A 6,000-nucleotide genomic window follows, 5' to 3' on the forward strand; every position below is an offset into this window, starting at 1 on the left:
AAACAAGTGTATGTTTCTATCCAGATCTATCATCACTTACTGTTGCCTGTCAGTCAGAAAGTTGGTGATCCACTGACAGATAGAGCCAGGAACAGATAGCTGGGTTAACTTTGTCTGGAGCAGTGATGGGATGATTTTCACCTCTTGAAAGCAGAGGTGAAGTCCACAAACCGGATCCTTACATAGGTCCCTGGTTTATCGAGATGTTTCAGGACAAAATGCAGCCCCATGTTAACTGCATCCTCAACAGACCTGTTTGCTCTGTAGGCAAACTGCAGGGGTTCCAGTAAGGGTTCTGTGATGTCCTTCAGATAAGCCAATACCATCCTCTTGAATGACTTCATGACCACAGATGTGAGAGTCTGTAGTAATTCAGTCCTGTGATTTGGGGTTTTTTTGGGATGGGGATTATGGTGGAGCGCTTGAAACAGGAAGGAACTGTGCACAGATCCAGTGATCTGTTGAAGATTCAATTTAATTCACTTCAGTTCAAATGTTATTGTAGTGCCAATTATTTGTTCAACATTAGTTATTGTTTAGTTTAGCAAAAATTATGAAACTTTCTCAGTAGTTCTCTGGGAAGTTTAAAAAAATAGTAATTATTGAATACTTTTAGTAAACTATCACATTCATCTGTGTGCTATTACTTACTAGTTTGACAGTAGTTACTAGATTTTTGATATTTAATTACTCATAAGTGTTACCGACCTAATTTGTTCACAAGACTGTGATGATTTTCAATGGTCATCATCTTTGTAAATCCTCCAAAGAGTTTTTTTTTCATTTTGCATCAAATTACAAAAACAACTCTTGACGTCCCAGTGAAATAAAATAATACATTGCCTATTTTTTCAATAAATATTGTAGCATTTTGTAACAAGGTTCAATAAAAGGAAGGAAGGAGGCGGGAACCGGCGAACATTTAACAAACATTAATCAAAATAAACAAACAATTACACGGAAGTAAAATGCCGGCAGCCCCCTAACAGTCGACTGCCGGCCACAAGAACAGAAATATAAATGTAACACATTTGTCCGGGGCCGGGCCTCTCTTGTCAGCAGTCCCGTCGATCTTCCTCTTATACTACTGATTTCCTCCGTGAGATATGCAGGACCGGAATGCGCCTTCCTCACCACACGTTTAATGTAAACAGTTTTGTAAGTACTTGTTAAATTGCACTTCCTTCCAGTATGACTATCCATCTTAACTGACAAATTTTCTCCTCCCCTTCAACCGTCCGTCTGCTGCCAGTTCCATGTTAAAATGCAACCGCTGTTTTTAATCATCCAATCAAATCGCAGCGAAAGAGTAAAGCAACCCCCACTCTTTTCCTCATTAGAAATTCCATTTCATTTGCAAATTTGTCAAAATACGGAAGCATAAACGATCGCAACTTCCGGTTCACGGGGACTTTAACGCTGTAATGCAAGGGTGTTTCTTATACAGCGTTTCTTATACAGTGTCTATGGCAGTCACGGTAAATTTGAAAACTAGTGAAAACACTATTGTTGAGTAAATGAAAATGCAAAAAATATATTTGTGGTTGTTTCGCAGTCACTGTGACTATATGGCGAAGTGAATCTTTCTGAACAACTTTTGGTTAACAAATTTGAATCTTAAAAAGGATCATTACTCCAAGCTTTTCGAATCAGAGCTCGACTATGGCCTCTGCTGGTGAAAGTGAGGGGAAGCACTATGTCGCAAAATTCATTTCAGAATCAATAATGAATAAATGGGTAGATCATTTAATTAATAAAACAGTATATTAAATACATGGCAACACTCTGTTTCGTTGCATACCTCTTGTAATAACAATACAATACATATATAATACAATGGATAAAAAATTACATTTTGTATTGTTGATATTGACATTTTAGCAAAAGCAACCCATTTTTAAACCTTTGAATCAATGTGTGAAGCAGTCACGTGGGTGTGAAATGAAGCTGTGATTTAGTTTTGTTGTTTTTGTATGTAATTATATGGATTATTTCAAATTTTTTATGTAATGATTTTTAGTGACACAAAAACATCCTGTGCCCTTTTCTTGATTATCCTGCTTAATTTTGATTGCCTGTTTCTCTACTGAGGATTGTTTTATGTAATGTGAATGAGCATCTGCAGTAGATCCAACTGAAAAACTTTTAGTAAAGTTTAATAAAGAAGAATAAAGACTGATGTTTTCCTCCTGTGTTTTAATGAGACGCATCACTGAGTTTCTACGTATTTGTGAACTTTGGATACAAATAACAACAGACATCCAACAGGTTGTTCATACGTCTCTTTATCCTATTGCCCAAGTGAACTGTCAGTTAGTCTTAGGAAAAATCCTTCACATCGTCCAAGTGCTACTGGACATAAGTGCAGCATTTGATATCAGGTCAATGATTTGACTTTTTTTCTGTCCCTGTGGTTTAATTACATTTAAAAGTGTTACAATTTTGAAATACATTCTCTTTTATGAGGACCGAAACTGAAATTCTGGTTTTAATTCATTTTACGAGAATACTTTGGGAATGATTGCAGAAATATCTATGTGCTGTAACCTTAAAGTAGCCTGTCTTTGCTGTTTTTCGAGGCTTTGATTATGCTTTTTGGGTGTTTAACAATGGATGTTCATGTTTCTAATAAAAAAAACGCTTTCTATTTCACATATTTCTCGTCTATTGTTTACCGCCGTCCCTCTTCTCACAAAACGACTGGTTTTCTTTTGGTCTATATAAAGTCCCTCCCTCCGAAACGCTATGATTGGTAAAGCTGACCCGGTCTGTCATAATTGGTTCCCCGCTTAGAGTGTGTGTAGATGTCCATACCATATCAGCGAGCTTCCGCTTCTCAGGCTGTTGCGATTGGTCGGTGCCCCTCTCAGGGCATGTGTATTCATAAACCTTGGCTATGAGCAATAAAAAAGTAACAATGGCAAAAAAAATCCTACTATGGCGAGGAAAATGAAACTGGACCATATGGTGTCAGGCCGGTTATATTAATTGGATAATAAAACAAGCAGATTGACCAGGAGACATTTGCAAGCAGGACTTCAAAGGATGTTTCATAGAAGTGTTTAAATGGTAAGCGCACATACACACAATAGCAGTGTATTACACAAAACAGCTTTTACAGCCGATGTTAAAGTCATGGAAGCTGATATTTGACCGTTGGTTTTCTTAGAATGTGTGTAGCTGAATTGTTATTACCAGCTGTAGGACTGTGATGAAAGTGAAAGTAGTTTAGTGTGTAGCTCTGTTAAATGTTTACAATCTCTTACAACCAAACACTACTCCAGTGGCTCTTCCACTTCTCTAAGGAAAGCTGTAGTCCGATTCCAGCCGTTCTCTGTTGTCCTTGAAAAATTAATTCTGTTAAAGAAAATATCTTGCTTGCCACTGAACTTTGAGCTTTATCATTTTACAGGTTTTTTATGCTCTAACAGCAATATTACACACTAACTAAAGGTTGAAAAAATGTGATCACGGGGAACGTGGCCTTCAAAAACTTAATACCAAATAAAGTAATCTTGTTTATAAAATGTGAAATTCTCAATAAAACCATCATCAGACCATATCAGATAGCTGGCATATACTGACATTAGTCTTTTACTTTTAAAAGTAAATCAAAGAAAATGGATCACCATTGTTTTACAAAGTATAATACATTTGGGGAATAATGTGAGTCGAGATAAATTCATGAAATGCCAAGGTGGTGCAACCACCATTGGAGGAGCAATTTTGTTATCATTATGCAAGAAGACATGTGACAGGAAATGAAATCACAAAGAACCCCTGTTGACACGAAGTCAGCTGTTCTCAATCCAGGGGCCGTTTCAAAAAGGAAGTTCAACCAACACAGTTGATTTACTCAGAGAATCGCTACTCTTGAGTTTTCAGTTTCAGACCAGCTGATTTGAGTTAGTTCAATCCACTCTGAAGTTCACCCTTGGTTATGCGCATGCAGCATGGCGATGAAAAGCCATCATCAATTGAGTGAAGATAGCACGATTCACCATGGCAACGGCGCGTGACAAAAAGCGCTCTGTTTATTTCTCGCCAATCGAATTGAAGGTACTGTTACAAGCGTACGGTGAATATGAGCACCTATTTAGAAAAAAAGAGCAACACCGCTGCAGCATAAATTGCCGTGGGAGAAAATTGCTTCACGTGTTAATGTGCAAGTTTATATGTCAGTCACTTTTTATTTTTATTTTGTTAAAACTGTGAAAATGGGAATTATATTTAACGGAATTATATTCTCTCTCGCTCGCTCTTACTACGGCGTTTTAGTGCCACGTTAAAAAATAAAAAAATTCAAGATGTCGAGAATAACGTCGAAATGTTACGAGAATAAAGTCGAAATGTTTCAAGAATAAAGTCGAAATGTTTTGAGAATAAAGTCGAAAAGTTTCGAGAATAAACTCTTCGTAAAACGTATTTTGTTTACGTGAATGTTGTATTTTAAGAGTTTAAGTTATGTTTAAGCACGTCATCTGAACCAGTGAGTTAGTTCTTAGTTCTACGGAAGGCATTGCAAACACCAGCAGTCATTTTTAAAACCTCTTTAGTTCACATTTGTACATTTTTATAAATCCTTAAGGATTGTGGCTTTTATAAGCTTGATGCAACCCGACTTTTGTACAGGTAATCAAGCATTTTTTTTATATTTCAATGTTTGTATTTTATTTCAATATTTCCATGTTTGCTTAGGTTGAAGTACTTTAACCAAATCCTCCACATCCATTGTTTCTAGCAATTCTGTGATTTTTCTCTAAATATTAGGAGTTCAATCTCGTATTACTACGAGTTTATTCTCGTAACATTTCGACTTTATTCTCGTAACATTTCGACTTTATTCTCGTAACATTTCTCTTCTCTTTTTTTCATGTGGCACTTAAACGCCGTCGTACGCTCTCATGTAGGTGCTATCCTTCTGCAATAAAAAGATCTTGGCAGCAGCTGAATATGAAATAGCTACAATAGCATCATTCATTCAGGAAAGTTTAAAGAAATAAAATGCTCTTGCTAGTAGGATGCCTGATTGGGAAATGTTAAATATACTACTTAAACTGGCCTTAAAAGTTAAGATAAAACGTCCAAACGGGGCCTCACAATTCTCTCCCGACATAAATGTAACTCTCTGCGAATTAATGCAGCTTCCTCATCTATGGGTTCCTGAATAAACGGAAATGCCTTTTTAAGGTCTGTGTGACTAAATTGAGCGCGATTAGGAACACGAATCAATAAACAAAAGGCGTATGCAATTTCAACACCGCTCGTGCTTTGAAAAGGGGTGGAGATTGTAACAAACCCTGGGTTTGTGGTATAAAACCTGCTCCCGACCAGGTTAGGTTCACGGAGAATCCCAGCTAACAAATTTAGGTTCTAAAAACATTGTCAAAACATTGCATTTTGGTTGTGGAAACATTGCTGTGGAATGTTTCTGAAACGTTAAAATGTCCAGTTTTCTTGTCGTGGTTATAACGTTATTTAAGGGTTACAAAAACATTCTTCTATAACGTTTGACTAACTTTATATCCAACTAAAATATGACGTTCTTAAACATTTAAAAAAACATTCTAATAATGTTAAAATGTCCATGTTTCTTGTTGTGATTATAACATTATTTAAAGGTTACGAAAACGTTTTGTATGACGTTTGACTAACTTAATTTCCAATCAGAATATAATGTTCTATAAACATTTATTTTTAATATACTTAGAATGCTAAATTGTCAATTTTTTGTGTTATTAGAACGTTATTAATAGGTTACAAATATTTTTTTACAACATTCTCCTAACGTTATTTTCAATGTTCTTTGAACACTTATTTTTTTATATTCTTATAACATTAAAAGCTTCTTTTAATTTACCGTTTAGAACATTAATACAAGATTACAAAACACTTGATACAACATTCTTCAAACTTGATTTTTATTCAAAATATGAACATTAATATTGAGTATTAACAATTTCTTTTTAATAGGTTAGTATTCAAAAGTGACATGAAACA

The sequence above is a fragment of the Triplophysa dalaica genome, chromosome 23 (assembly GCF_015846415.1).
Source record: "Triplophysa dalaica isolate WHDGS20190420 chromosome 23, ASM1584641v1, whole genome shotgun sequence".
Classification (NCBI taxonomy): domain Eukaryota; kingdom Metazoa; phylum Chordata; class Actinopteri; order Cypriniformes; family Nemacheilidae; genus Triplophysa; species Triplophysa dalaica.